Raw genomic sequence first — 12,807 nt, 5'->3', positions numbered from 1 at the left:
TCGCCAGCATGCATGCACCTTGTTTCCACCCCCAAGGTTGGGAAACATCCAGGAAATTGAAAGGCACACCAATAAATGGAAACCTGAGGGGTTTGCAGGTATGAATGGAGTTCTTTACACAGGTGTACCAACTTGAAAGACAGTTATGCAGCGAACCCGGGCAGGAGCACTCCTCTGTCTTGGGAAGCGTTCGATCACTATACATGACTTTGTTTATGTCCCTTCTCCCACCCTGGTCCTCCACCCCAGACCAAGACAGCGGCGATGTCCCCCAAGGGACCCAGATCTGTTCTTTAGCACTACTTGTCCTCAGCGGTGGAGGGAGAACTTTGTTCCCCAAAATCTTTCATGCGTCAGGGCCTGTAGTACAGCCAGAAATCATGGAGAAATTTTTCCTTCCTCCATTTTTAATTGCTGCAGATGATAATGATGTTCTTTGCAAAATAAATACTTAACCACCTTCCCTTAGATTTTTCAGACCCGAGGAGGACGGAGATGTAAAGCTTTCAGTTAATAGCTTACTTTATTCTGGTGTCATTTCTTTTATTTCCTTTCGGCTTGTTATTTATGGCTTAAATTTTTTGCACCCTGGTGCTTGGCCTGCTTTCCTCAGGAGGATAATTAAGAAAAAGAATTTAGATGTTCAGGCATTTTTTACCATTGGGCTGGAGGCGGTAGAGGAGTTGAGGGGGAGAGAGGGAAATGCGAGAGAAAGAAGCAAATGCCACTGTAGCCACCACCAAAGCCCCAAAATAAAATCAATGATTTCCCTAAAGTGTATTAAGGTGTTATTCTTGGCATTCAGGATGGCACAACCTATTATTCTAACACTCAGCAGATTCTGTTAGGCAAATAGCTAACTGACAGGACACGTGCATGTGCGGACAAATTACCATAGAGTTCATCTGTGGCCACGCGGTCCTATAATTGAAATGGGATCAAGATTCTCCAAAGTGCACGTGCCCTATAGCCGACCTGATCTTGTTACACGTCTGGGGGCCTGTGATTCCAAATGGCTCAAGAATGGAAGCCAAAATAAAAAATGGAAAGGACACTGTTCCTGTCATGTAAAGAAGCTAGTGTTTAATTAGATAGGGGCCATGAATTGCAGCCTTTAAAATAAAACGGAGGGGGGGGGGAATAATAAAACTTTCTCCATGAGTGACTCTTCCTCCCCTTGAAGACCATGATAATGAAACTGACAAATATACCTTGGAGGCCGGCTTCAAGAATCAAATCGATTTATTTAATAATTTAGGAATCACTTCCAGCCATCTCTCCCATTAAAATCTGAGGGGCCATTGTATTCTCTATTTCCTCGGTTCCTTTCCCTTCCCTAAGTTATGCCTCACTGCCTTTAATAAATAAGTAATAAGGAAAGGAAGGGGAAAAAAACACTTATCTGGAGTGCCTTGCCTTTGCCTTCACCCTGCAGGGCTCTCTGATTTCTTTTTTACCTGGAAATAAATGGAGTCGAGAACAATCCTTTCTCCCATAAAGGCTGGGGCAGCAGGGTTGGACCCCTAAGTGTGGTCGCGGCAGCCCGGGAGCCCAGAGCACTGCTCAGCCCGAAGAGGAAGTGCAGAATAAATAACGTGTTAAGACAAGCTCGGAGAGGCAAGGACTCATTCCAGAGGCAAAGCGTGTGCACACAGGCGACTTTCCAGCTAGTAAATGGCAAGAAACCACAGCGACTAGTAGGGGGAATTCCTAAAGCATCAAAGTAAACTGTGATCATTTGTAGTTTATTGCTCCAAAGCGAGGGCTGCTGAACCCAGCCACGGTTGTATTTCCTCATGATGCTTTGAAGAAAATGGGAAAGAGATTGCTAATATACAGTGGGTCTCAGAAAGCAAACTTGCTGAACTCAGCAACAGTTCCTCCTGCTCCCTGCGCCCAGTCTACACAGCCATGCCTCCCTCTTCCCTCGGCCCTGCCCTCGCCCCAGGCTTTGTGGACCCGATAGTCCACAAAGCCAGTGTTGGCCTGGAGCGAAGACCTTGCTCCCTGAGGAGCTACCGGAATGATGGCTCAGGAGGTACAACTGACCACTGACACAGCTGGCTCCATCTACCACCCACATGGCTGGCCCCGGGACCAAACCCAAGCCATTGGCACAACCAACATCCATTTCCCAGGCTCTGCCTGAGCCCCTATAAGTCACCTCTGAGGGCTCCTCTTCCCATGCCAGCATTTCTACCCTTTATGGGTCTTTCCCAGCCCTTTTCAGGGTTCCTCCCAATTGGAAAGCCTGCCCCTCTACACTCCTACCCTGTCTCCATCTAGACCAACTCAGTTTTGCCCTGGAAGACTTGGCTCAGACAGGAACCACCACCACCCAGAACTTCCCCCTACTACTGTCCCACAACATTGAGAACATACCCTTTTAGGCCACTAATCATCTGCTAATGTAGTTATTTACATTCCTTTTTGGTTGTGTCCCCATACCTAGCATATGCGTGCACACACGGGAAGTGCTTAGCAAACGTGTGTTACCTACATGTTGAGGAAGGCTGAGTTGGCTCACAGCCACCAGTCTGTGCCACTCTGTGTAACCTGCACTTCCCAGGTTTTTCCGCTGGGGGAAAGAGAAGGCAAGAGGGGACCGAAGTGTTTTGTCTCCCCTGGAAACCAGCATCCTGAGTCTTCACCCAGTGGCCAAGGTGAAGGGAATTTATCCCTGCCAGCAAAGCATGGACAGCAAGCCACATAGCTGCTTCTCTCTATCCTCAAATTAATGATCATTCCCAGTATTAATTCCATAAATAATTCATGAAGTCAATTGTAAGGTATCTCGAAGCCCCCACCAGGCATACTATGCAGCTTCACTCAAGGAAAAATTTTAGACACAAATCTGGAAGTCTCTTTGGTTTGCAGGAAGTTCTGACATGGCTTATTAAATGTGCTGTATACCTTAAATTTAGCCAAATGCCCTTTATTGTGTAAATATTCATTGAGCACACTGCCTATGCTAGGTGTGGTGCCGGGTGAGACTGAATGAAAGGCACAGTCCCTGCAGTCTTTCCCCTACAGTAGAATAGGTGAAACAAGGACACATCCCAGAGTGTTAAGCACTGAACAGATAACATGGGGAGGTTGTAGAGCTTGGAGGTGAAGTCTCTGTTCTCCAGAATCCAGCACACCTGGCTTCTAACCCCAATTCCTAGCCATGAGACCTGGAGGCAGTCCCTCTTTCACTAAACCTCAGTCTCCTCATCTGTTAAGTGGGCATGATGACAATGATAGTATCTACCTCACAGGGTTGGCCAGCAGGAAGAAAGCAAGTAATGTTAGGCATTAGCACAATTAATGTTATGATACATAACACACTTGAGAGAATCAGAGAAGGCTTTTTGGAGAAGCTGAGTTTCAAAGGGTGTGCGGGTATGGGAGATGTGGTGAAAGACCGGCTTCAAAATTCACGGAGCCCAGTGCAAAATAAAAATGCAGGTCCCCGTCTTCAAGAAGCCTTCAGACTTTCAAGACCATGACAACAGAGTGTGAAAGCAAGCACTTGGTCCCTGTAAGATGAGGTGACCACTCCATGCACCCATCATCAGCCCACGAAGCCACCCTAGGAGAAGGCACGTTCCCCACAACCAAACATGTAATGCATAGTCGGACTGCAGGGGCGGCGGCTCAGGCTTCCTGGAGCCTGAGTTCTAAGCCTCAGTGTGAATGGGAGATGTTCTGACTGAATACGCTCTGGCTATTGCATCAAGGTTTGTGCACACAAATGAATGACATCACTGCACCCCCCCACCCCGTCACTCCTCTGGCTGTCTACAAGCAAGAGGGTGCTCAAGGCCATGTTCCAAGGTCCCTTACCTGGCCTGGAATTCCTGAAGGAAATCAGTGGGAACCCCAGGGTCTAAGATTCAGGCATCCTGGGTACCAGCTCCAGGCCCTCACTCTGGGCAAATCACCTCCCATCTCTGACATCAGTTCCTCACATATAAAGTGCAGAGAGTAGACTCACTTATCTCTAGGATCTTTTCTGGATAGAATATTCTGCACTTCTGTGCAATAGCAGCAGGAGGAAGAAAATAAAAGTCTGCAAAGCCAGAGTAAAGTAATAATAATTTTAAAACAAGCTATATACCTGCTGACTTTTTAATATACCATTTCTGGCCTGGAAAAAAAAAAACTATATTATGCAAAATAAAATGCTCTTGAAAACTCCCATAATGTCCCCGTATGCATTTCATTTAGCAGGTGCTGTATATATCATGCCATTAAGGCTTTGTGTAATAGGGGTTCTGAAGCCCAATCCCTGATAACAATCTATTTAGACCACTTGGCATGGGGATCATATATTTCCTGTACATCACTGACTGGTTTTATTGCTTAGAACATTTGCATAAAGTCAAACAATTACCCCCAAGAGATGGATCACTGCTCCTGCTTTTCCTCACCTGAAGTTGCCATCCTTCACACCCCTTCTTGGGATACTCTCCCTGACTCACAGCTGAAAGGTTGACACCTGGTTGAAACCCTGAGCAACATGCTTCAGGGACTTGGGCAGACCCCAAACGCTGCCAGGATCCGGGTTCTTCTCCTCTGGAAACTCTTGTAAGCAATTTGGCATCTTAACATTGGTTCTCAGACTGCAGTGTACATGGCAATTACCTGAAGGGCTTGTTAAACGTGATTGCTGGACATAATTCCCGGAGTTTCTGATTCAGCAGGTCTGGGGTGGGGCCTCAGTACTTGCAATCCCAACAAATTCTCAGGAGTGCTAATGCTGCTGGTCCCAGAATCACTCTATTTGAGAGTAAATGGTAGCATGTTCCTAGTAAACCCATAAGATAGACCATTTCTCAAATAGGATCGGGGCACCTGGGTAGCTCAGTTGGTTAAGCGTCCAACTTCGGCTCAGGTCACAATCTCACGGTTTGTGGGTTTTGGTCCTGCGTCAGACTCTGTGCTGACAGCTAGCCCAGAGACTGAAGCCTGCCTTCAGAGTCTGTGTTTCCCTCTCTCTCTGTCCCCCTTCTGCTTCTGCTGCTTCTCTCTCTCTCTCTCTCAAAAAATAAGTAAAACAAAAATAAAAATAAAATAAAATAAAATAAAATAAAATAAATAAAATAAAATATGATCAGATAAAAGCTCACCTCTCCATAATAAATGAAGGGCAAAACAGTCAGATGTTCTCCACTTTGGGCTTACCCTCAGGGGGTTGTCAGTATCTCCCAACCAGGTTTCAACCTCTGCATAGACAGATGGGTATGTTCCTGGTAGTCATTCATTTCTGGATATTGGGTTGGTGGGTGGGGGATCCACTGGGAAAACAGTGCTCACAGAAAGTGTTCAGTCCGCTCCAGGAAGAGGCCCCACTCTCAGCCTCAAGTAAAAACACTTCTCCGAGATTCCACTGTCCCCCAAATCCTTGAGCAAGCAGCACCAGGGTCACCTGAGGGCTTGTTAGAAATGCACAATCTTGGGCCCCACCTCAGAGCCCCTGAACCAGATCTGCATTTTCAATAAGATTCCCAGCAATTTGTATGCACATTAAGGTTTGAGAGGCACTTCCCTCCAGAACACAGGGGTGCAGAGAAACACATCTGGCAAGAGGAGACAGATTTTCCAAGGGTGCATCTCCTTCTCGCATGAACTGGAGCCTAGCTTTACTCTAACTTGGAGAAAGGGAGGTGGAAGGGAGAGGCATGCACGTACAGTAACACACGTCTCTGTCTCCTGCTCCAGACCTATGGCAGCCTGGTATGTTCGTCATGCTCAGGCCTGAAGAGGGGTTGCACACTCAGACGCTGGGAGGGCGGGGGATTTGCATGTGATCCGGGCATGAATTGGGTACTGACTTTTGACCCTACCAGAGGGGGCACTCCTAGAGGCTTGCAGCTTCAAAACGTTGAAAACACTGCTAGCCAAACGGAAGTGTGAGCAGGCTGGGCTCCATCTGCAGGATCCCTGCCCTACAGTAATCGGAGCATTGGCTAGAAGGTATTGGCAACTTGCTACACACCAGGCACGGAGGCAAAGTCAAAGGAAGTAACTTGTCCTCAAATCATACAGCGAATAAGGGGCAGAGCTGGGACTTGGATCAGGCAGTGTGGTCAGAAGTGTACACAGTAAAGCCTCCACACCTGTGGGGAGAGAGCAGCCTCTATCCTGAAAGTAGGTAGAAGCAGATTCTCCTAGAAGGAACTTGTCAGGTGGCCCTAGGACAAACATATCATTTATTATCCAAAATGGGCTGCTTCTGAGAATCAAACATGGCACTCTTATTAACTATGCTGAATAATAGGTGTGATAGCAGAGAGATATGGAGGGCTACTCATAGGGCTCTCCGATGGCACCGAGGCTTAAACATGGCCTCTGCCACTCTGAGGACAGACAGGAGCTAAACAGCAAGTCAACAGAGCAAAAGTGAGGGTGAGTAAACCATGTCTTGGAACCAGATTATCTAGTTGGTAGTGCTGGGTGTTTTTTTTTTCCTCCCTTTCTGCCTGTTTTTCTTTCATTATCCACAAAGTCCAGTAAAGACTTGTGAAATGCACCCCTCTTCCTCCATAGCCCCAGTGAGTAAACTAACCAAGAGGACAGAGTATGGTGCGGTGTCCAGTCCTCCCTTCTCCCCACATGGGGACCCTTCTCACTGTTACCGTCCTTGGAGGGCCTGGTCTTACAGCGGAAACTTTATCTAAACTGACAATTCCCCCTAAAGTATAACAAGTCCCGCATCCGGGAATCTGCCTCTAGACTCAAGCAAGTAAGTGCCCTGATCATTTTCAAAGACATGCCTATGTCATTCTGCCCTCTCCACAACAGGGAGAGAGGTTACACTCTCCCTATTTCGTGTCCGAGGCTCAGACAAGAGCAGTGAAAGCGACCAATTCTAAAACAGAGGCAATCAAACCTGATGAAAAGCAGGACTGATTGGGCTGGGTCCGTTAACTGAGAATAATTACCATCTTTTTTTTTTTTTTTTTTTAAGGAACTCCCACAGTGACCGCTGGGTGGTTCCTCTTGAGTAAATAAAATGAGTGAAGAAGTGTTTTTGTTTTGTATGGAACTGGCTTGAGGCAGCAAGTCTACAGAAGGAAGCAGTGCCTGGGTCGTGCCTAGTCCTGGTTCATATTTCTTCTTTATGCAGCTGCCAGCAGATGTCCCTCCCACAGCAGTCCCAGCCGTCCAGATGGCACAGAGAGCCTAATTGCCATTGTTAGCACTGATGGTGCATTCCAAAAGAGGAGAGAAAATCAGCCAGGAGAGAAAATCTCTCTTCTCTCTGAGGAGCCACCTACTGCCTGTGTTTAATACAGATGAGCGTCCCGCTATGCCACTCTGCCATCTGTGTCTGAGGGAAAGAACCAGAAGCCCCCTTCTTGCTTTGGGAACCATATGGAAGCCATTAAGAAGGGTGCGCTTGCCACTCATTGGCCCAACACTGATGAAGAGGCATTAGCCTCAAAAACTAAAAAGTCTGACAAGACCAAGTATTGGTGAATATGTGGCACATCCGTATCTCTTATGCTTTGCCGAGGAGCCTGTAAATTGGAACACCCTCTTTGGAAACCTGTACATCTAGTAAAGTTGAAAACATCCATTTCCTGTGACTTTGCAGTTACACTCTTTGAGGTATGGGCCCTATGGAAATGCATGTCAATGTGTGCCAGGATAGACTAGAATGTTCATAATAGTGGCATCCATGATTACCACAAACCCAAAGCAACTCAAATGTCCATCAGCAGTGGGATGGATGAATAAGTTAGGGTAGAGGCAATTAATACCATTGCTGTTGTTATCATACAGCAATGAAAATGAGTAAACATAATCTTGAGAGAGAAAAAAAAAAGCAAAACACCAAAGAATACACATAGCATGATTCCATTTATCTCATGTTCAAAATCATCAAAATATCAGAAACATCCCACACCACCCCCTATTGTTATGCATTTGGGTGTGGCAAACATTCACATAAAGCAAGAAAGTACTACCCGATGTTGGTACAGTGTGGAAAATTCTGAACGAAGGAAGGAAGGTAATAGTGGGAGGGGTTGAGGGTTGTGCATCATGTATTGGCTATATGCTATTTCTTGACCTGAGGAAGGCGGCTATACAGGTGTTTGCTTCTGCATATGTATGCTTTGTGCATTTTCCTCTTGATAAGTTATGCTTCATACACACACACAAAAGAAAATGCTACAAGAAAAAAAAAGAAAGAAATCTCCCCAGGCCTGACGGCAGCTGCCCCCTACTGGCACCCGAGGAAAGTGCAGGTTCCGGTGGCGTGAATTTGGTGAGTGGGAGGAAGATAGAAATGAAAGGGACCAGAGGGTTTCAGTCTCAGAAGAAATGTACCCACATCCTTTTGGAAAAAATTTTTTTTTAGTTTTATTCATGAGTTGTTAACCATTTTGTTTAGCAACTCGGTTTATCCCAACGACCTCTGTGGCGGTGGCAGATGGCGCTAAAGGAACCCCCATAAAGGCAGCTCTCTCCGGTCAGGCTTGGACCTCGGTTCCCAGGGCACCAGGAGAGATTCCGGTGGGAAAGGGAGGGGCGGGGGATCGAGGGGCAGGTTACGTCAGCAGCAGGCGGGGTCTGTGGGGATGGATGTAACCATGGCCTTTACAACAAACTGCAGCCCCAGAACAGAGCCCTGCGGATGCACGCCAGTATCGCCAGTATCGAAGCCTGGGAAACCGGAGCAGCTAAATATAATCACTGGAGCAAGAGCCAGGGGTGTGTAGGGGGAAAATGCATGGAGACCAAGGAGTCTGTATGAAAATCCCGTGAGGAACTAGATGACAGTAAGGACAGATAAGGGCCAAGAGGCTAGAAAGCTCAACTCCCTGTTGCTGTCAATAGCCCCATCTGGTCCCTCAACTGCAGGAGAGAGAGTGTGCAAAGCAAGGCTTCTTCATGGTCCTCACAGTGCCTCTGAAAAGGAAAAGCCAGAGCAGACGTTGTCAGGGGCTTAAGTCCCGAGTGGGCTGGGATGTAGTTCTGTTCTTTAACAGATGTATTTCTGTGAGACAATGAGATGTAGCTCTGTTCTATAACATTTGGGGAAATGGCATAATGGGACTATTCATTAATCAGGTTCAGATGTGGTTTTTCCTCTGTGTCTAATGTTAGTGACAACCCAATTTAGTAAAAACGAAAGCAAAAACTTGTGAGAGTCCTTGGGTCTGTGCTCGAAAATGACATTTTGCGTCTTATACTTTTTTTTAATCTTAAGATTAAAAGATTAAGATATTTAGATTTCTAGATAATCTAACAAATGCCTTCCCACCTTTCCTAAAAGACTGCATCAAGGACTTTTGAAGCCATTTCTAATTTGTTGCCTTGAAAGGGTTGCCCTAAGTATAATAATGTTCCCAAGCGCAAGGTTTCAGGAAGCTATTCTGATTCAAAAATGGCTACAAGCAATAGATTAAATATAACTCTCCATTTATTCACCAGATATTTATTAAGCGCTGACTAGATGCCAAGCCGGGAGCTGGCCACTGTGGCTAATGCTGGCTGGAGCTTCTGTCTGGAGGGGAAGGAGGGTGACATGAGGGTGATACAATGGGGTGCTGAGAGCTCAGATTCAGGAAGCGTGGGGAAGTGTGGGAGCACCCAGAAAGGGCTCCTACCCAGCTCCGGGATGCAGGAAGGCTGCCCAGAGAAATGACATACAAACCAAGCTACGGGACATAAGCAGAAGCTGGCCAGGTAAATGGCACAGGAGAGCAGTGTTTAAGGCAGGTAAAAGATGGTGTGCTCAAGGAACTGGGGAGTGCAGAGAAATGAGGCCCTAGAAGCAGAAGGCACCAGACCATCAGGGGCCTCAAAGGCCATCTCAAATAGTCAAACTTGGTCCTAAGCACATGAGGAACCTCTGAAGGGTTGTGGGCAGATTGCTAGATTAGAAAGATTACATTGGCAGCTGTGTAGAGTGTGGATTTGAGGAAAGCAAGACAAGCAGCGGGGAGAGAGGTGGGAAGATGTCTCTGTATCCTGATGTAAGGTGACGGTGAGCTGATGCAGGAAGTGAAGGTAGCGTGGAGACATGTGGGTGAGCTCCAGGGAGAATTGATGGTTCTTGGAATGCTGAAGGTGAAGAATGTATGCCTATTATGTAACTTTACTTCACTACCTTGGTGAAAGGAAATGCTTCAGAATACAAAGCTCTAATTTCTAACACAAGTAATCATTTCCTTCTAAATGTGGTTGTGTACCTACTGGTTTAGGCATGGCCCAATGCTAGTGAATTCAGGGATGCCATTTGAATGCTCAGCAAGCATGCCAATAGGCGCCATCCTAGCCTGAAAGACAAAGGCTCTGAGATCAGACGGATCTGGGTTCCAATTCTGACTCCAGTTGCTCTCCCTGTGACCAGGGACAAGTCATTTAATATCTCTAAACTTATCCTCTTATTTGTAAAGTGGGAGAAAGGTGCCTGCCTTGTGGGTTTGCTGGGAAAATTAAACTGAGTGATGCATGTAGAGTCTAGCACAGTACTAGGCACAAAAGGTTTGTCCATAAATGTCAGCTGTTATTACTGGTGGTGGTGGTGGTGGTGGTGGTGGTGGTGGTGAACTTTTTGGTGTTGATTCCATGGCTGAAGTTTATAAACCCTGTCTTAGCATAGCTGGTGAATCCTGTGCAGATGTATGAATGTCGTTCCCTGTGTTTTTCCTGTGGTTGCTAAGCAGGTGAAAGTCAACACTATTCTCCCAAATGCCCAGCTGACAATGTGGCACATTTCAGAAAGACATTGTTTGGACACTTAAAGGCAAGGAGATGCAGTGAGATGTCCCCAGCATCAGTTTGGTTACCTGAACGTGATGGTAATGATGACATCTTTGAAATATAGACAAGTCTTCCCTCTCAGATCCCATACCCTAGAAGGTACACAAATGGGACTGAACAGCTTCACTGAGTCAGCACAAAGCTGTGCATCAACAAAAAGAAGGCTATGAATACACCCCAGATTGCACAGAATGCTCCACGCATGGGGCTTGAAATACTCTCCAATGACACCGAGAGCTGAGAGCTGCCCCAAATGCTGTTGCCTAGGCAGCAGAGCATCCAATGATGGACTGCAGAACACGGAACTAGGAAAACAGATCAAGAAAAGTGACATGACCTTTGGAAGACTGAAAAGTAGAATCAGGCCAGAGCTGCATTTAGCTCCACACTAAACTGACACTTTACAGACCAGGAGTTGGGTCTGACTTTCTTCTTGGCTTCACTATCTGCTGCTTTCANTGCTTTTTTTTTTTTTTTTTTTTTTTTTTTTTTACTTTGCCAACAACAGGTCAAAACAGATCATCTTCAAATGCTCCAACATTGAAGCAAATCAATCTGCAACTCAGCCCCATGGGGCTGAAACTGTGTGCAGGATGGATATAATCATAGCAGTGTAGTGGAAAAGTATTTTCAGATTTTAACCAAGGTTCTCATGCCCTACAACACCCTCATTCCATCTACCCACCCCTCTTTCCTCAGGCAAACACTTCCGAATCCAGCTCTTCATGCCTCAGGAAAGGGATGGCACAGCAGAAATATTGAGAGAAAGAAAACGTCTATTCTTAATTTGAGAGCTTCAAATCTGAAACTCACAGCTGAGTTTAAGGCAAGGACTTTCGCATTCCAAAATCTTAGGAGAAAGCCATTATCCTAAGGGGCTATACGGAAAATGTGTAAAGGGGAACTAAAGGTTAATAGACCCTGGGATGTACCCCACCACACTCCCAGGCAAGCACTGGTGTGAAGGGCACACTTAAGACCCCACAGAGATTCTACAGATTTAAGAGCCAAGGAAGCCAAGCCAGTGGAGCAGTGGCCTGGGATGGCTGGGTGGGAATTGTAGGCAGCCAGGCCTGAAAGAGCCTTTAAGCGCTCCCAGAATGATGTGAGGGACAGTCAGATCTTCCAAGTGTGCAAGAAAAGAGAAGAAATAACCAAGTAAAAGACAGATCTGGAAAGGCCTTGCAGGTCAGAGGAGAAAATATGGCCTCCATCTTTGCTGACTGAAGCCCAGAAGGCTGATGGGAATACAGAAGGGGACAGAGACAAGCAATGGCCCTGACCAGTGACCAGATCTCCTCCCCCAAGGATTTGGGGGAGCTGAGGCCCTGAAATGATTGAGGTTAAAACTTCCACTATCTGGCAATTTGAATGAAAGGGGGAAAAAGGAAGAAGAAAAAAGGGAAGGAGGGTGGGAAGGAGAGGAGGGAAGAGGAAAGGAGGGTGGGTAGAAGAGAGCAGAGGAGAGAAATTAAGTTTAGGTACTAAAAAAACCCCAAAAAATTCATTTTACATTTTTGCACACCTGACTGTGTGGCATCACTATCATTATTAGTAAGTTAATACTACCCTTTTCTTTGTAAATCACCTACTGTGTGCCAGTCATTGAGGGCAGCACGTTGTACCAGACATTTTATAAAAATGTCCGTATTTACTCCTCCAAATAACGCTCTGAGGGGTTGTATTACTCTCTCATTTTTACAAATAAGAAACCAAAGCAAAGATTTGAGTACTTACCCCCAAATGTCACAACTACGTAAGAGGCAGATCCAGGATTTTATCCAGATCTTTCTCTCCACTGGGGCACAGCTGAGTGGCTTTTGCAGGGAAAAGGGACCTGGCCCAACCACAAGCTGCTGGGATGGGAGAAGGAGGTGCCGAAATTGACTATCACCCGGGGAGGCCCACTGGCAAGGCTGTGCGCCCACCCTTCACTCCCTACAATGGGCTCACGTCCCCATGGGCCAGCACCCAGGGGACCCAGCATCCATGAAACACGTGCTCTTCCGAGACCAGTGGCAGGCTTTCCCTCACTCCTGGCAA

This window comes from Crocuta crocuta, unplaced genomic scaffold (assembly GCF_008692635.1).
Source record: "Crocuta crocuta isolate KB4526 unplaced genomic scaffold, BGI_CrCroc_1.0 scaffold75, whole genome shotgun sequence".
NCBI lineage: Eukaryota > Metazoa > Chordata > Mammalia > Carnivora > Hyaenidae > Crocuta > Crocuta crocuta.
This window is presented reverse-complemented; position numbering follows the sequence as displayed.